A 19,554-nucleotide genomic window follows, 5' to 3' on the forward strand; every position below is an offset into this window, starting at 1 on the left:
AGCTTTGTTGAAGCTGGCTGCAGTAATCTGGTATCCACTCAGACAGAGGCATGAAATCTGCCTTGATCCACCACCAGCCCCAGCCTGTTTGCAACTTTGGCTTATTCCTGGTACCCTAGGTGTTAGTTAGGGACTGCTTTCAGAGATGGGGAGCTGGTTGGAACATTTTTGGTAAAGCTGGTCTTAGCTTCTATTATGTTGCTGTCCACAAGACTTTATTTCTGAGACCAGAAACGCTTGGCATTCGAGGAACTATTCCAATCTAAAGCTTCTCCTATCTCCAAGCTAGGCAAAGTATAAAATGAAACTCATTGATTCACTTTATCTCCCCTCGCCTCACATTGTAACAGTTTAATTGTCTTTCCTCTCTTATTCACAGTGTACATCACTCCTTTATCAGACATAATCAGGTGACAGCTTGATGGCATACATTTATAGCACTAGGAAATCCAAATTACCTAGATTTGTCAATAATTGAGCCGTTCCATACTGTTGATCAAGGGATACTCATCAGGCAAAAACAACTCTTCCAAAACTGAGCTCATGACCTGTGAACAATTAAGTGACTACCAAGCTACAAACCTCTGGTCCAGGGAGGTAGGTACACAATGAGCAAGATCAAAGAAGGTAAAATTCTGAGTATGTTCGGGTGAAAATAAATGCATATATACAATACACAACCTAAGATTCCTGCAGAACCTACAGGCCAACATCAATCCTTATGATGGCAAGGGTAGATAATGGAAATGTCCTTTATTTAAGGACACCCCTTCCAATTTGCAAAGAATTCAAAACACTGCTGCAAGACAGCTCCTGCACTCCAATCGCTACCTTTACCCAGACGGTCCTACTTCAAGTCTCACTACATCATACACACTGCCATTGAAAGGTAGGCTCCGTTATTCCTCCTAGCTGAATCCCATTGAAACGCAGTGAGCATGGCTCTTCCTGTGAAAACTGGAAATGTGTCTAACAATCTCCTTCGATAGGAAGAATAGCAAAGGGGAACATAATTCTCAGTACAGATTATTCAACTTTGGGATCCTTAAGCAGCTGAGATAAGAAGCATACAAAACCATATGCAGTTCTTGAAGAAAGTAAAGACTGGGCTTTTCCAACCTAAGGATCTAGAACCAAACTGTGGGCTGGGCTCCACAGCTTTTCAGATCATTTCCAGAAAATACATGACCAAGGTAGAAATGGTGTATTACCTTGGCAGATTTTAAATTGCAAGTCTCAATGGCTAGACATATATTATATCTGAATTGTCCCTACAAGGCATGCCATCCCACCAACTTGTAACCAGGGCAAACCATGATTTATTGTGTACCCAAGGGTTGACCCATGGAAAACCCGTATCCTGGCAGACTATAACCAGGGCATGTCATGGGATGCACTTCTACACTATGGTAGCTCAAATTAATCAAATTGTTTAGTAAGAGGGTCTGCTATCTTTCACACTTAATGAACACTTCAAGGATTTATAAGCTCTCTTGATAACACACTACAGCAAAATCCTTTCCACATAGAGCAACACCCTTGCAACAAAGACCTGATTCAAATGGTGTAGCATGTTACCCAACTGAAAAAAACCTTCAGTGCTGACCAGAGCACTGGGCTTAGTTGCAAGGGTGTTGAGTTGCTGTTTTGACTACTATACTGTGGTGCAGTGTCAGAAAGACCAGAGTGGTGCTCTTATACTGTCATGGGTCACAGTAAATTATATTTTAGTCGTGGGAAGAAGATTGACAGAGCACACTCAGTTTATATCAATCATTTGTTGTGAATTATTCTGCAGATCCCTACAGAACACTCTCTGGAGACAGCTAAATTCACACATCCAGACCCAGTGCTGGATACTTCACTGAAGGCACTTACTGTGTATAATCCCTTGTGCAGCAAGTGAGGGATAGGTCATGAACCTGCAGGAATGTACTCTACAATGTATCATGTTACTCTCCTCTATGCACTAGAGCTTTGATGCCATTATCAAACGGTGATTGTGCTACATAGGACAGTAACACATTAATAGGAGATGATGATATTAAGGTGCTGAAGAATGGAGTTATCCAACACAGGTCAATGAGCGGCCGGTCCATGACATGCTTTCCACACATTTACCAAATTCGTGAATTGCTGCTTCTTAGTTGTTAATTGAAAGTGAATTCATCTGTTCTGGGTCTTCTGGAAATCTGCCTGGGATTGATCTTCAAGTCCCAAAGTTGTGTGACCCTTTATAAAGGACATGATAACAAACAAACAATGAGTTGAATGTGGCTGGGTTGGTGTAGCCTGATATTCACCATTTGTTGAAATCCATAATTCAATGGAATTATGTTGTTTGTATCAATCAATAATGTAAATAATTGATAGTATGTCATGGTTCGGGGAAACGCTGGGCTTTGAATTTGAAGATGCTTGTGCAATAACAAGAATATAATATTTACAAACATACAGTAACAATGTGTACAAAATCCCCTCTTTCTACCTCCAATTTCTTTCCCAAAAAGCAAGGAATGCAATATAGACTTAAGCACGAGTTTCTTAGCAAATTCAGAAAATAACATTTGTAGTTCTGACTCACAGACTTAAATTGCTGGTGATAAATGCTAAAGCATATCTGTCTTCACAGGGGTCAGAGAGGACTAGAGATGAATGACTGCCGTTTGAGGATTGTTGAGCACGATGAAGACTTCATTTACGTTGAAGGTAAGCTAATTTTATTACTGTCTGTGTGTGGTCTCTTTGGCCAGGGAGGCCAGCCTTCTAGTCTGCCTACATGGGATATTTCTATGTCTGTAGTGTGTTAATATGTGGCATTTCCCAGCTGCAGGTGTGACACTTTGATTGACACTGTATTGCAGTATAGTCAATGACCAAAGAAAGCAGTGAAATTTCACCTCCTGACATTATCACTGTCCCATAGCAGAAGACTTGCCTTATCAGCAGTAGGGATTAGCCTGGTAACATAAATTGACTTCATTGCAGACTCTTCAAGGGTCCCTTCGCCGTAACCTGTCACTGAAGAGTGCCTGCGACCATCACCACAGTACAATCACATGCACACTCTCTTTACCCAAAGGTCCTTAGATCCTGCATTGCTTATGTGTCAATGATGTCTGTAGGTTTAGAAGACTGGGAAGTAACTTGTAAATGCACAGCATAGAGCAATATGTAAATAATTTCTTGTTGCTCTCTTTCATGTTGTGAATAAATCAGAATGTATTTTCAATTAACAATATTTTCTGGCAAATGTTCATTTACTATGTGTGACATCTCTTGGTAGTTGTGAATGTTCAATCCCAACTCAGTTTATATGAGTAGGAGGGCTATAAGGAGCTGCACCTCGATGCTCGTAGAGGATGATGGACTCTTGACTCACCTCGGTTATCACAGTTGCAATGCGTCTATGTTATGGTTTGCCACCTTCACCCAGTCAAGATCAAGAGAGTTTAGCTATCATCAGTTTGCTCTTTTGTGCAGTAAGACACTTTGCTATACTGCGGTGCATGCAAGGGAGAGGGCAGCAACACATCTATTAAGATATGGTGCGTTCCTACTCTCTGCTTGTGCTGGCACACTTTTGGCTGCTTAGCGTCAATCCAGGCAACTTTGCTCCATTATACCTATTACAACAGGATATGTTCAGTGAAAATGCAAATTCCATTATGTAAGTACAGTCTTGTGAGATGCTCTCGTGAGTCTCTAGCAAGAGTCATCAAGAAGAAAAAAAAGGGTAAGTAGTACAAACAACATACATAATGAAAGTATAGGGTAGCTCTGAAAAGAGCTTTTTCGAACAGCTGTATTTTTAATGTTATTTAAAAATATGTTTAACTTTTTTGTATTTTTATAAAGAGGGATAGAACAAAAACAAGAAACTGTGATTGAAACAACACCAACATCTCCTTCAAAGCAAAAAGGAGAAAAATGTAGAAAAAATGTTTTAGAAACTACTGCCTAAGTGGACATTTATGATTATGCACAAGTTCATCCTGTGCAGCCCTGCTTGTCTCAGAATAATAAATATTTTGCTTGCATAAGCAGCAAATAAAAGCTTTGTTATATGCTTGGGCAATGAACACCTGGGCAGGCATGCTGTCATCAAGTTAGAAGGATGTGGATGCCCCTGAGGAGTTATCAAGCTCTGCAGCACAGGCTAACAACACTTCTCACATCTTAAGGCTTGATTAGAAGTTTGGCAGTCAGACCTCGAAGGCTTCGGTCCCAAAAAGACCGCCGACTCGACGGTCTCCATTCCCACCGTATTACAATGTTACCAGTAGCCCACTGGCAGTGTTTCTGATGGCGGTGGGCCAGCTGGGGATGTGGTCAGTAATACAAGATATATTTTTACATTTGTGTTGATGCAGGTGTGCTCATTTTGATCAAAAGGTACACAAATGCATGACGTGTAAAAATATGTTGTGCATGTCCCATTGTATTCCTGGAGACTTGGCCATATATTCCCAGTCCAGTCAATGGCAGAAAATGCAAATTGTCCTAACCTGTTTTTTTAGGATTTTGGTAGGGGTGAGGTTGCTGCTGTGAGCCCACCATCTCGAAGTAAGTGGTCTCATCGCCACAGTCGGCTTGACGGAAAAGCACATCGTAATGTGGTCGGTGATACCCTTGTCTATACCACCCCTGTGGCAGCTTCTTTTCCCCAGCCGCCGTCACAACGGTCGGTGGAGGGCTGGCGGTGTTGCCGGGACTCCGATGGTCTCTAGTTCAGCAAACTGCCAACATTCTAATTCGGCTGGCGGACTGCCTAGTCAGCTGCCGGGGTTTCTGACACTGCAGTGAAAGTGGTGACAAGACTGCCAAAGTCATAATCAGGTCTTTACTTTCTTAAAAACAGAAATATAATGCTTCGAACTTAACTGCAAAGGTACGTACTAGCGTGTGGATAGTGAGAGCTGTACAGGAAGTAGAGCCCGTCGTAGTCCACAAAGGGGATTGTGTGTTTGGCTCCCATGATCATCTTGTGAGAGCTGTAAGTTTGTAAACAAATAATTAATACAAACTACATACTGTACTGACTTTATTATTAAGCAATACCATTGAATAATAACTGACCAGGTGAAAAAGAACTATGTACAACACATAGGATAAAATGTATAACTTAGCGATCTTGCGAGCCCCCTGCAAGAGTGATCACACACCTTTAAAATAGATGTACTTAGAGCCTAGTTACGACATTGACGGTCCCACCACAGGACTGCCAATGCCGCAAAGAGGATGCCAACGGCATGCTGCCATCATTCCCCCAATCGTATTACAATGTTCCCGCCAGGCTAACGGGTATTACAATGTTCTTTCAGGTCAGCCTGGTGGGAACAGTGCTACGGTATTGGTCTCGGCTCCATTAAGGGAGCCGAGGCCAATACCGTAGCACAAGAGCACCATCAGAATGCGCACTGTCTGCAGAGCAGACAGTGCACATTCCAATGGTGCTGGGCAGGGGGGCCCCTGCATTGGCCATGCCATGGGCATGGGCAGTGCAGGCCTCCCCCCGTGGGCCCGGCAATGGCTGACAGCTTTTCCAAGGTGGGGGTGACCACCATGGAAGGCTGGCAGAAAGCTGAGTTATAATCAGCATGGCAGCACTGATTTCAGCACCACCGTGGCTGAATACAATTCAGACTGCCGACAGCCTGTGGGTAACAATGTTCCTGTTGGCGATGGTGGTCTTTAGGCGGTCCCACCTTCCAGGGTTGTAATGTGGTGGTGGAACTTGCTGGAGTGCGGCGATCCCACGGCCACCGCCAATGTGGCGGTCTGAACTCATAATGAGGCCCTATGTTTACAACATAGGAAAAACTGATCTGTGACTCTGAAATATATATATAAAGTTTATGTAAAGATACATACAAAGATTATGAAAACTATGCTGAGAATATTTCTGTATATGTGAGTTACAAAAACTAAGAAGTTGAACATTCTCAGTGCAAACGTTTGTGGCGTAGTTAGTGTATACGTATTTTTAAATATAGTTTTTTTTAAAAAGCCTAGAAATTCACTGAAAAAACGGGAGGTTAAAGTAATGTTATAGTTAGGTATAATAAAAATATGTTTTTGATTTTTGAAAAAATACCATAGAAAGTCACTGAAAATTACAAAGATTAAAGTTAAATTATAGTTAGGTGAATTTCTCAGTGACAACATCAACATTTTGAACTTAAAAGCCACAGAAATTCAAGAGTCATAGTTAGCAGCACTAATTATAATATGTGCCACATCGTTCACTGCTAATCACCTCACATATGACATCACTCATGACATGCTCTATAACATTATTTATGATACCAATGATGACATCTCAGATGGCATCAGTGATGACATCACTGACATCAATGATGACATCATCCAAGCTTTGTTTTCCCACATGTTGCTGTGTAAATTGCTATAGCTTTAAACATACTATAGTTCACATTCACAAACAACAATTGATATATGAGAAACACTAATTGAGTATGGTATACAAGCTGTATATACTGTTCAGAGAAAGCAAAAATACGGAATGCCAATTCCAAAACAAATGCCCTACTATGCATGGCTTTTATCTGTATCAAACCCCTGCCGCACAGCAAACCTACATTAAGAAATTAAGTTTATATCAGTATAGATCAGAGCACTGTAAACAGTGTTTACTTATAGATAGAGTTCTCTCTACACCACACTGTTTGAAAACAGTAAAACTCTCATGAGAAAAATAGACTAGAAATTATTGAAAACAATCTACTAAAAACAGTGTTTATTATTTGCAACTGTTGTAAAAAAATACTATTCCCAGATCATACTACCTGCACCCTTGATACCGTAGCGTAGATATCCCTTTGTCTGAGGCAAAACAAGCATGCATACATAGGTTAGTACCTGAAGGAAACACTCTTCTATGGTAACTTTAAATTATCATGTTGACACAATTCTTTCTAATAACTCAAGGCTGCTTACAAAAGTTAGTATCTACTATGGAGAATCTTTCTACTGTTCTTCTGCAGAACCAAAAAGTTGTGTGGAGCATAATCTTCTGCAGAACCAAAAAGTTGTGTGGAGCATAATCAATACAAATCAACTGTCACTCACACACAGAGTCACTCATTAATGCAAACGTTTATAACATGTTTGATATCTCTACACAGCCATGGTGCATTAGAAGCATATGCGTTTTGTAAACACTTACACCTATTAGCTGCACTAAAGCTGTACAAAATTACATAGAATTATTTTGGTACTTATGTGCCACCATGTAAACTGCAAAACAAACTAGCACACACAATGGATGATGTCATCAGTGATGCCTTCAGTGAAGTCATCAATGATGTCATTTGAGATGCCATCAGTTATGTCATAAATGATGTCTGTCATAGAATATGTCATGAGTGATGTCATGTGTGGTCATAAGCAGTGCATGTCGGGGCTCAATTTATAGTTAGTGCTGCTAATTATTACAGGTGAATTTCTGCATATCTTTTAATTCAAAATGTCAGAGATGTCACTGAGAAATTCACCTAACTATATATAACATTACTTTACCCTTTGTTTTCTATATCAGTACTAAACAGCAGAATATCAAGACAAAAAACAGTCGATACTTACATATACTTACCTATATACTTACCCAATAATGTGTGGAAACACAGGTATGCATGGTAAAAGCATGTGTGTTAAGACATTGGTAAAGGTATATGCGTGGTAGTGGTATGCGTGGCAAACGCATATGTATTGTAATGACTGTGAGGTAGGTGTAATGCGTGGTAAAAACTCTGTAGTAAATGCTGTTTCCCATTCTAGAGCTGCATTAATGATCCATGACTAATAATTAAATTAACAAAGTCAGAAAAGTCATGTTACAAGTGAATACATAACATTTTGTTTATATTCCTATTTAGTATCACATCCAGGTTTTGCCAGATTCTTAAAACAGCAACACGTGGCCGGTATTTTTCTATTGGAAAAGCTACATAACAATATTGGGTTGGTGGCGAGTCTGAGGATTCCCAATAAACAATAGGGTGCACCAAACTAACAAAAGACAAGGGTAGCTAGGACAGAATGGTGGAAAGGATAATGGGCAAAGTAAGGAGCTTTCTTGGTGCCACATTTGTGTCCATAGATCCATAAGCAAATGAAAACAAACCGTCTTACAGACCTACCCAAAAACATGCTATGTAGCCAAGCTGTATAAAAAGGTACACACTAAAAGGTAAGCATGTGTCGGAGTTCCATGTTTACAAAGTGGCACAATGTAATGCTAAATTCACAAAATATACACTAGTATCTCTGCACATAGGTAAGGCACTTTACCACCTTGGCACTATGTTGCGTACTAGGATTGGGCCACTGAATTGTGCTTTCTATTTTTTTTAAATAGGGCTGCTTAAAGACAGGCAAGTTTAAAAAATCCTACTGCAAGGTCACAGGCCAAGCAATCATAGTGCTTTAATGGATTCCAGAAATGCACTTATACAAACTTAAAGCGCAGCAGGAACAAATGTCTTTTTTTTCCGGAATCCTTTCCATTCTCCTATGAAAGGTAGGAGCTCAGTTGGAAATTCAGACTTATCTGATATCAGTCATAGAATGTTTTTCAGGGTAGACAGTGGGTTCTTTCTTGCCCCAAGTTAATAATTTTTTTGGGCAGTCCACCTTCTGAGTTCCCAGTAGTCAGCATGGGTCCCCAGTGATATAGTTTGGATGGTATATAATATTGTCCACTCCAGTACAGTTCCTCTGCATAGCACAGTAGGGGCTGTAGACCAAGAACAGCAGGTCTAGCACTAGCCCATACCTAACATCAGCAGATCTGGGTGGTGGAGTATAGCAAGAGTATGCATTAGAAGCAGCTGAGCACAGCAACAGAGCTCGCCTATGGACTTGAAGACCAGACTCAGCAGTTGTAGCAGACAAGGCTGAGGGGCAAGTTGAGGGTACAGAAAGAAATATTAGAGGCTTTAATGAGGAACATCAGATGCAAGTTTTGCTAGATGAAAATGTGGAACATCAGGAGAAGCTTTCATACAGCTATTATCAAGTAAGAATCTGCTGCATCCTAACTCTAGGGATAATACAGAAAGGCATATTATAACCCACATTGGCAGATGGTGATCTTTCAAAGTGGTAAAGACTAACATCTGATTTGTCTTAGTAAACATGACATAATGCATGATTTAGATGGTGGCGTTGACAGTCCCGCCATCAAGTTTTTGACTTAAAACCTGTCCGCCGCTGTGATGGTTCACCCACCGTATTTAGATGTTGGCGGTCCTATAGCTGAAAGCCTGCATTCAAACTGCCGTATCCTCCAAGAAACACCACCCACGTCAACGGTGGGAGAGGCAAAAGTGGATGAAGGCTAGAACCCAGCCACCATTTCTACCGTGCAGATTTGGAGGTGCCTTACCGCCAAGCAAAAAGTGGAGGTCACCTCTACTTCTGAGTTGGAGGATTGGAGGAAAAAAGGGGTGAAAACCTCTGTTTTAGACTGGACCTGACTGAATAAGACCTGCGTCGCTGCTGCCACCTACCCATGGAGAAAACATAACCCCACATTGCTGGACTCAAAAATAAGGACACCCCATTGCCAGGATACATTGGGTAGACACTGCACAGGAGGTCAGGAGCACTGCAGACATGTCACTGTAACTTTTTTACTTTGACATGCATATGTCAGAGAGACAATTGTGTCACACATGGCTGGGGACACCCTGGCACAACACGCATATCGCACGCATACACAATGGTGTTGTTTTTCATTGCCAAATTAATGCTGGCACCACAATGATAGTACACTCACACTGGACAATGGTGTCCATGTGTGCACATTGGAAGGGGACCTTTACTGGTAGGTTTGTGTATGTGAGTCAGTGTGTGTGTGTGTGTGTGTGTGTGTGTGTGTGGACTGGCTTGTTGAGGTGGAGGGAGGTGGAGTGGGTGATGTGGTTATGTCTGTATGTGTGTCACTTGCTTGTGAGATTGATGTTGTTGTGTTGCTGTGTGACGCTTTCAGGTCAGTGGTTGTTGTGTGGTTACGTTGTAATGTGTGCAGTTGTGCTTGTGTGTGAGTTTGTGTAGCTGGGTGTGTAGTTGTTTTGGTTGTATGGGTGTAGTGTCAATGTTGTGTGTGTGCTTTGTGTCATGGATGTATGTCAATGTGTGATTTCGGCATGTATTGAGCAAGACTGTTCTCAAAGGTGTTGGACTACCCACAGGCAAATGGCCCCCGGTTGTTGAGGTTTTTCTAATATCACTAGGGGTGATACTCACAGTTTTGATTCCCATATCATGCCCATCGTTCTAGTTTTTCCAGCTCTGCAGCGACTCGGCTGCACAGGTGTAATAAAGCTTGGCAATGTCAGAGAGCTGTTGCCTGGATTGTTTTGTCGATATGTAACCTTACCGGGCCCCTGTTCTGCACCTGAGCCCGTGGAATAACTATAGGAATTGCTCCAGTAGGTAATCCACCTAGAGATCATGGATTTTCCTGGCAAAGAAGACTAAGACCAGGTATTCCGTTGTATGACACCTGATCAAGGCTCCGTCTCCATGCATCGTCACATAAAATATTGTTCGGATTTCTCTGTTTCCATGCTGGACTGTTGCATCCATTGCCCCTACCAGGGGGAGTGGTTTCTTGCCCCAGTATGCATAGATTTAGATTTGTGATGGTCGGATGGGTGGTCTTGGGCTTAACAGTAGGTACTGTTGGTGGGTCATTAGGTTTACCAAGGCTTCCATGTCAATTAGGGCTGGCACGACAGTCCCCGTGATGGTTACTTTGTAGACTGGCTCTATATGGCAGCCTCTGGTTCCTGGGGCTATGTATGAGATGAGGCACACCTCTACCTCTTCAGGGTCATCTTCTGCTACCTCATCCTCCCTCCACCAGTTTCCACTTTCACTCGTGGGGTGGGCGTTTTCATTTGCAGTCAGATTACAAATGGCCCTCATCAGCAGTCTCCTACCTTGTGCTCAGCGCTCACACTCACTACGCCTAAGGAACCCTAGCAAATTAGTTGCATTTGCTGTACACAGAGCATGTGCGCCCTGCAGCTGGGCATTTCCACACTGGGTGATATTGTAGCCCACAGTTCCTGCAGGGGCCATCTGCCTCCTGTCTTGTCTTCACCTTTGCCGGCGGTGGTCTGCTGCAAATGGCATCAACTGTTTCAGATTTGATCAGTGGCAAGTTTGTGTTGGCAGCCTGCTCAGTCCCTCTGTTCAGCACAAGCTCCATCTCATCCTCTCTAGCGCTGGATAGGTCATAAGTGCAGGCCAAGGTGAGCACATCTTCAAGTTTGATTCCAGGCTGCCAGAGGATAAGACTCCTCAAGTTGGCCGACCTGTAACCTTGTTTTAGCTATGCCCTCACCTCTGTCTTCTGGCCATTATTGATACAAGTACTGGCTGGAGCTCACAGACTGGTGTAGAAGTGGTCCACTGACTCCCCTCACCTTCTCGATTGTTGGGTTTGTCGTAACTTAAATTGTTCAAACTCTGGGTTTAGCTGTGGGTTGACATGCAAGATAAGGGCAGTTATGGCCACATCATAGTTGTCAGTCTCTCCAGTGTTATGAAGATGTTGGAATAGTTTATATATTTCTTCCCCAACAAAGTGCAGCAACAACAATCTCTTAACCTCACTGTCTCTCGCTCTCTCTTGTGGTCCTAGAATAGTTTTCGAGACTCACCACCAAGGTCTTCCACCTGGGCCACCGTGGGTGGGTCTACCCATCCGTAATTTTCACGGACTGCCCGTAATTTTGCCCTGCCATCCGTTGTCCGTAATGAAAGGCTTAACGGGCAGCATTTGTCTGTACAAAATTACGGGCAGATCAGTTTCCCCAGCTGGATTGAAAGGCAGGGAGTCTCCTGTACTCTGAGGGAGGGAGGGACAGACAGATAAGAAAAGGCCTTCTTGTCAGGGTGTCTCCTTCCCTAAAGAAATTCAAATTTGAGCAAATGGTAAATCTGCAAATGCAAAGGGGCTTGAAAACCTGCATTGACTTTAATCAAAGCAGTCACTTGAAGCTTTCTGATGGCAAAGATATTTTCTTTTAGACAGGTACTGTAATGGTGTTCCAAGATGAGCTGTGGAGTGTGTGGTTTTAATGGAGTGTTATAGAAAATGTTAGTTCTAAGTATAAACTGTATATTATTAAAATCTGTATTTGAGAAGTACGTTTTTTATTTAACCGAAATGTACTTGGCATTTTGTAGCAGCCTATATTATGATGTAATTGTATTTATATAGCGCTTACTACCCCTGATGAGGCGTCAAATGCAAGTTTAAAACAAGGACTTACATATTCACAGTTCTTTCATGGACCTCGGTACCTCATAGTAGTAACAAACATTGGCAAAGCCAACAGGTCTCGTCTACGCAAGAGTTATTGGCTTTGCCAATGTTTTTTAGCCATGTTATACACCACAGTGGCTGCTGTTCATGGCTAAACGTTAATGGCATAGTGGTGTGGAGTAGAGTAGATTGGCATAGGAGCAGTGGCGTAGAGCCCAGTGGTGCTGGGTACAGTGCAGTGGGGTACAGTGCAGTTGTTTAGAGCGCATTGGTGTAGAGTGCAGTGGTTTAGAGTACACTGGCATGGAGTGGCGTTACGACAGAGTAGAGTGGCTTAGAGTGCATTGGAGTAGAGTGGCACACAATAAGAGTGTCAGAGAGTGAAATAGTGTAGAGTGGTGCAGTGGCATTGACTGCAGAGTAGACTTGCTTAGCAGAGTGCGCAGTGGTGTAGTGTAGAGTGGTGCAGTGCATAGTAGAGTATAGTGCTGTAGAGTGCAGTTGATAGAGTGGAGTGATGCAGAGTAGAGTGGCATAGAGTGCAATGTTGCAGAGTAAAGTGTCAGTGCAGTGATGTAGAGTGGAGTAAGGTGGCACAGAGAGCAGTGGCATAGAGTACAGTTGTGCAGAGCAAAGGGCAGTGGCATGCAGTGCAGTTGTTTAGAGTGCAGAGGCATAGAGAGGCATGGGCAGAGTAGAGTGGCATAGAGTGCAGTAGAATAGTGTATTGGTGCAGAATGTAGTAGTACAGAGTAGAGTGGTGTAGAGAATAGTGGTGGCCAGTGCAGTGTTGCAGATTAGAGTGTCAGAGTGCAGTGGTGTATAGTGCATTGAACTAGAATACAATGATCAGAGTGGTATAGAGTGCAGTGGGGTAGAATAGATTGTTTCAGAGTAGAGTGCCGTTGTATAGAGTGGAGAGGTGCAGGGTAGAGTGCAGTGGCATAGAATGCAGTGGCACAAAGTGCAGTGGTGTAAAGTAGATTGTTTCACAGTAGAGTGAAGTGGCTTAGAGTGGAGAGGTGCAGGGTAGAATGGAGGTGCATAGCGCGGCATAGAGTGTGATGGCATAGAGTAAAGTGGTGTAGAGTGCCGTGGCATAAAGTGCAGAGGTGCAGAGTAGATTAGAGTGACGTACGGTGTATTGATGTAGAGTGCAGTGGCATAGAGTTAAGTGTTACAAAGTAAAGTGCACTAGCATAGAGTGTATTAGCTTAGAGTGCAGTGGCGTTCAGTGCAATGTTACAGAGTGGCATAGAGTGAAGTTGTGAAGACTAGATTGGTGTTGCCTAGACTGGAGTGGTATAGCGTGCAGAGGAGCAGAGCACAGTGGTGTAGAGTGGCGTAAAGTGCATTGGCATAGAGTAGTAAAGTGGTACAGAGTAGAGTAGAGAGGCATAGTGTGAAGTAGCAAAGAGTGCAGTGGCGAAATGTGGAGTGGTTCAGAACAGAGAAGAGTGCAGTGCAGTGGCATGGAGTGGTGTAAAGTGGAGTGATACAGAGTAGAGTTCAGTGGTATGGAGTGGTGCAGAGCAGCGTGGAGTGGAGTATACATGGTGTGGTAACACACTGCCATTACAGACAACACGTTTTTGATGAAAATGACCATTACATTTGCACAGGCAAACAGTTTTTCAAATCAAACTATACTGTGCACAGACGATGATGTGTGGAAATTGCACCACCTAATGCAATGATTTGTTTTAATCATATAAAGGTATTTGTTTCCGGGCACAGTTCAGAATGAACAAATATGTGCTTCATTTGTACTTCTATTTCTGATATATTCAGAAGTTTATTTAAATGTTATGTGATAGAAAAAAATCGTTCCTAACCCAGGAATCCAGCAAGATTGTTGCATAAGCCCTCTCACTTTAAAATCAGAGAAAGAAAAGTAAACACTAAGGCCCTCATTACAACATTGGCAGTAAAAGCTGCTTACCGCCGTGCAGAAGACCGCCAACACACCTATTATGACCCACAGTTCTGAATCCGCCAAAATCTAGACACACACACAAGTCCGCCACACCAAAGGTCAGTGATAAACTGGCGAAAACAAAACCTCCACCGTGACGCCAACAAAAATAAGCCCACACTATCACGACACACGAATCCATGCAGCGGTCTTTCAACCGCGGTATTCCATTGGCGGTACACACCGCCGCGCTCAAAATACACACACTAACAAAACACAGCCACATTGGACAAATCGAAATACACACACCTGATACACATACACACACCACTCCCACACACCCAACACAACATAAAACACACAGCCACATCACCCCCAAACCCTTATGACAACAAATCACGAACGAAAGCCAGAGAGAGACAGCACCAGCAAGAACAACAGCATCCACAGGCACACAACACCATCACCCACAGAACTTCCATGCACCTCACACAACACACCACTACATATCACCACACTTATCACCCCACACTCCACCCCACACATCACCTACACCACCCCATGGCACGGCAAAGACACCCCAGGTTCTCGGAGGAGGAGGTCAGGGTCATGGTGGAGGAAATCGTCCAGGTAGAGCCACAGCTATTCGGATCACAGGTGCAGCACACCTCAACTGCAAGGAAGATGGAGCTATGGCGAAGAATAGTGGACAGGGTCAACGCAGTGGGACAGCACCCAAGAAATCGGGATGACATCAGGAAGAGGTGGAACCACCTACGGGGGAAGGTGCGTTCCGTGGTCTCAAGACACCACCTGACGGTTCAGCAGACTGGCGGCGGACCCCCACCTCCTCCCCCACAACTAACAACATGGGAGGAGCAGGTCTTGCAATTCTGCATCCTGAGGGCCTCGCAGGAGTAGGTGGAGGAATGGGCTCTGGTAAGACAAATCTTAACTATTACATCCCCCACCCTACCTGCATGCTATCACATACCCCCACCCTCACCCTCACCCCCAGCACTCCAACTCCTCACATATGTCCCAACATCACAAACCACCCATCCCAACACCAAGCCCTGCATGCAACAACAAAGCATGGGCACCCATCACTAAAGCATGCCCACTGCACTTACCCATACACCCCCCTAAACCATCATCACACAAGGTCCCACACAGGAATGCTAGCACACGGTCACCCACCCATTGCACACCATGCCACACACAGATGTAATAAACATCCTTTTATACCCCTGCAGGACCCCTACCCAACGTCACCGGACAGGAGAGTCCACACATGTCCACACCACCAACAAAAGAGGCCCACAGTGATGACAGCAGCTCTGTCCAACTGGATCTAGTTGACCAGCCCGGCCCACCGGGGACCTCGGGACAGTCGGTTCCCATCACACTGTCACAGGCCACTACAGAGCTTCCCCCCTCTGGAAACACCAGCACAGCACCCACCCAGCGGGCCAATACCTCCGTCCCCAAAACACGTCAATCAGCTGTGTGTCCACCACCACAGGGAACCCAGGCTAACCCACCACCCCAACAACAACAGGGACCTGGGGGCAGTGGCAGTGGGCACACGGTCCCGGGGACGGAGGCCCAGGAACACAGGGGAACTGGGAGGGCTGCTGTGCGACAGGGTGCAGACAGGCCAAGGGAACCCACTCTTCATGAGGCCCTCTCCTCCATCATGGGAGCCTACCACCACTCCCAGGAGACGATGGCAACGGTACTGGCCAAGTTTCAAGAGACCCAGCACCTGCAGGGGGAACAGTATATGGGCTTCAGGGAGGAACTCAGAACCATCAGCTCCACCCTGGGCACCATCATAGGGGTGCTGAAGGAAGTACTCAACATCAGGAGGGACACTGTGGCACTACAAGCGGCCCCTGACACTAGCATGGACGATGAACTGCCCACCACCTCCGCCGGCACTTGTGGACAGGACGCCCCCACAGGACCACCACACCAGCAAGCCACCCCCTGCAGAGGGAGAACCACCCCGCAAACGGTCCCTGAGATCCAGGAACAAGAGCACAATGCCAAGACCCCCGCCAAGAAATGAGACCACCCTGATTGTCATCCTACTGTCCCACTTTGTCACCCTGCCCATACTTAAACTGCCCCAGCTCCGCTTCCTATGCCCATATGGGCAATGCACCTGTGAGACTAATAGACTGGACTCTGCCATGGACATTCCTCCGCCATCACCCCTCACCATTTTACTACCCCCTCCAATATTGAGCACTTAAATAAACACACAAAGCACAAAACAATCTGGAGTCTGTCTGTGATTTCGAAATAGTGTATTAGCAATTACAGTGACAAAATGCTCTTTCAATTGTAATGCCAACATACCTATGTCACACAGCTCTAGTCCATGAGGAATCTAAGCAGATGTCACACAGAGGGACCCACATCTGCGAAATCGTAAGGGAAAGGGACAACTCAGTGACCATACACTGGGTGAAAACGACAGACAGTAGAGAGGCAGTAGTGTATAAGTAAATGTAGTAGGCAGGTCTGTTCTCTTACCTGTGTCTCACTGGAAATATTGCTGGATCACTAAGTCCCTGTTGTTCAGGTCTTCTTTCTCTGCTTCCTCGTCTTCACTGTCCACAGGCTCCACAGCTGCCACAACACTGCCATCTGGACCATCCTCCTGCAGAAAAGGCACCTGTCGTCGCAAAGCCAAGTTGTGAAGCATACAGCAGGCTACGATGATTTGGCACACCTTCTTTGGTGAGTAGAATAGGGATCCACCTGTCATATGGAGGCACCGGAACCTGGCCTTCAGGAGGCCGAAGGTCCGCTCGATCACCCTCCTTATTCGCCCATGGGCCTCATCGTAGCGTTCCTCTGCCCTTGTCCTGGGATTCCTCACTGGGGTCAGTAGCCATGACAGGTTGGGGTAACCAAAGTCACCTGAAAATGGCGAGGGACAACTGTTAGACACACACTAACCTGTAGGGATATCCCCAGACCCAGACAACCATTCCCACTGTCTTGCTTCCAGGTGCTCACCTAATAGCCACACACGGTGCCTCTGGAGTTGACCCATCACATAAGGGATGCTGCTATTCCGCAGGATGTAGGCGTCATGCACTGAGCCAGGGAACATGGCATTCACATGGGAGATGTACTGGTCTGCCAAACATACCATCTGTTCATTCATTGAATGATAACTCTTCCAGTTTCTGTACACCTATTCACTCCTGTGGGGTGGTACCAAAGCCACATGGGTCCCATCAATGACACCTATGATGTTGGGGATATGTCCCAGGGCATAGAAATCACCTTTCACTGTAGGCAAATCCTCCACCTAAGGGAAAACGATGTAGCTCCGCATGTGTTTCAGAAGGGCAGACAACACTCTGGACAACACGTTGGAAAACATAGGCTGGGACATCCCTGATGCTATGGCCACTGTTGTTTGAAATGACCCACTTGCAAGGAAATGGAGCACTGACAGCACCTGCACTTGAGGGGGGATTCCTGTGAGATGGCGGATTGCTGACATCAGGTCTGGCTCCAACTGGGTACACAGTTCCTGGATTGTGGCACGGTCAAGCCTGTATGTGATAATCACATGTCTTTCCTCCATTGTCGACAGGTCCACCAATGGTCGGTACACCGGAGGATTCCGCCATCTCCTCACATGCCCCAGCGGACGGTGCCTATGAAGGACAACAGCGGGCACAGAGTCAAACAACTCTAGAGGTACATACCCACAGTTTACAAAGAACACCATTCATACACAAAACGTGGCCTGATGTGTGTTGAGTCTAGGCCTAGGTATGTGTGACGCAGTTGCAAATGAAGCCATGTGGGCCCCTGAAATGGCGGCTGCCTGACCTCTAAAGTGGGACAGTGGGATGTGAGGTAACTGCTCTGGCGTTGTACACCGTCGCGGTAGGCGGTCGAAGACCGCGGCGCAATGCTGCATTGGTTAACATTGGACCCTATGGGTCCCAGGAGCCAATGACAATGTACGCCGGCGGTGACAGTACGCACCACCGCGGACGTGACCGCCGTTTTCTATCTGTTGAATCACTCGATACCTGATCTTCGACAGGAGAGGACCCACACTGCAAGTGCTGCTGTGACCTCGGTCTGGAAGAGACAATGGCTCGAGTGTCTGGGGAAAGGGCCCCTGCCTTCACATCGGAGGAGTTGGAGAAACTCGTGGATGGGGTCCTCCTCCAGTACACGCTACTCTGCGGTCCTCCAGACAAACCGGTAAGTACACAGGGAGCATGATGTATGGGCTCTGCCTGTGTGGAGAGGGCTGGATGTAAGAAGGAAGCGGGGAGAGTGCGGCTTGCATGAAACGACGGTGAATGCATGTGCCACATGGCAAGGGTAGGGATGGGGGCCAATCATTTTGACGGTGCAGTTGGTAATAACTTAGTCTTCCCCCTGTACATTTCATGTAGGTCAGCGCCCACCAGAAAAAACATATTTGGCGTGCCATCGCCAAGGACGTCCGGACCCTGGGGGTCTACCACAGACGGAGCACTCACTGCCGTAAAAGGTGGGAGGACATTCGCCGCTGGAGCAAGAAGACGGCAGAGGCTCAGCTGGGGACGGCCTCCCAACGTGGGAGGGGTGCCCATCGCACCATGACCCCCCTGATGTTTAGGTTTCTGGCAGAGACCTACCCGGAGTTGGATGGGCGCTTGAGGGCATGACAGCAGCAATAAGGGGGTGAGTACACTCTCATTCTGCTGACTTTGCACGCAGTGGAGGGGTCTAGGTGGGGGAGGTGGGCTGGGGGTTTTCCTAGGCCAGGGCGAGTTCCGTAGGTAAGGTCCCTCCGTAAGGCGGGCCATGTGGCACCCCACCCCACCTCTGTAGAGTGCCAAGTACACCTAGTCATGCCCCTGTGTCATCTATGTATGCAGATGTCGTCCATTGCCTTGTAGGCCATTTCCCAAGAATTGAACAGTGGAGCCCAAGAGCGCGGTGCAGTGCAGGGGGCTTCTGTGTCTGTCGTGTCCGCCAACGGTAGCGGTAATGCATGCACTCAACATGTCTTTCTTCTGTCGTCCCCCCCCCCCTTTTTGTGGTCTCCCTATTCTTGTGTGCATTAACATCATCAGGCGGAGGAGCAGTGGCACCGGAGCACCAGGGGGCTGCATCCCACATGGCCATGGAGGGCCACACTACGGACTCTGACTTCACCAGTGGGACGGAGTGCGAGGGGAGCTCCACGGCGGGAACAGGAGCTGAGACCAGTGACACGGACTCATCCTCTGATGGGAGCTCCCTTGTGGTGGCGGCATCATCTGTGCCACCCCCATCTACAGGTACAGCCGCCACCGCCCCT

The 19,554-nt window shown here is 45.8% G+C and overlaps 1 long non-coding RNA gene across 1 annotated transcript in view; it reads left to right on the top strand.

Annotated features, from left to right (window-relative positions):
* Nucleotides 1-19,554, top strand: part of LOC138285260 (uncharacterized) — a 329,318-nt gene that overhangs the window by 106,639 nt on the left and 203,125 nt on the right. Inside the window, exon 2 of the long non-coding RNA XR_011201553.1 lies at nucleotides 2,633-2,709. This is a non-coding gene — a long non-coding RNA (uncharacterized lncRNA). The remainder of the gene's footprint in view (nucleotides 1-2,632; nucleotides 2,710-19,554) is intronic.

Source organism: Pleurodeles waltl, chromosome 3_1 (genome assembly GCF_031143425.1).
Source record: "Pleurodeles waltl isolate 20211129_DDA chromosome 3_1, aPleWal1.hap1.20221129, whole genome shotgun sequence".
Classification (NCBI taxonomy): domain Eukaryota; kingdom Metazoa; phylum Chordata; class Amphibia; order Caudata; family Salamandridae; genus Pleurodeles; species Pleurodeles waltl.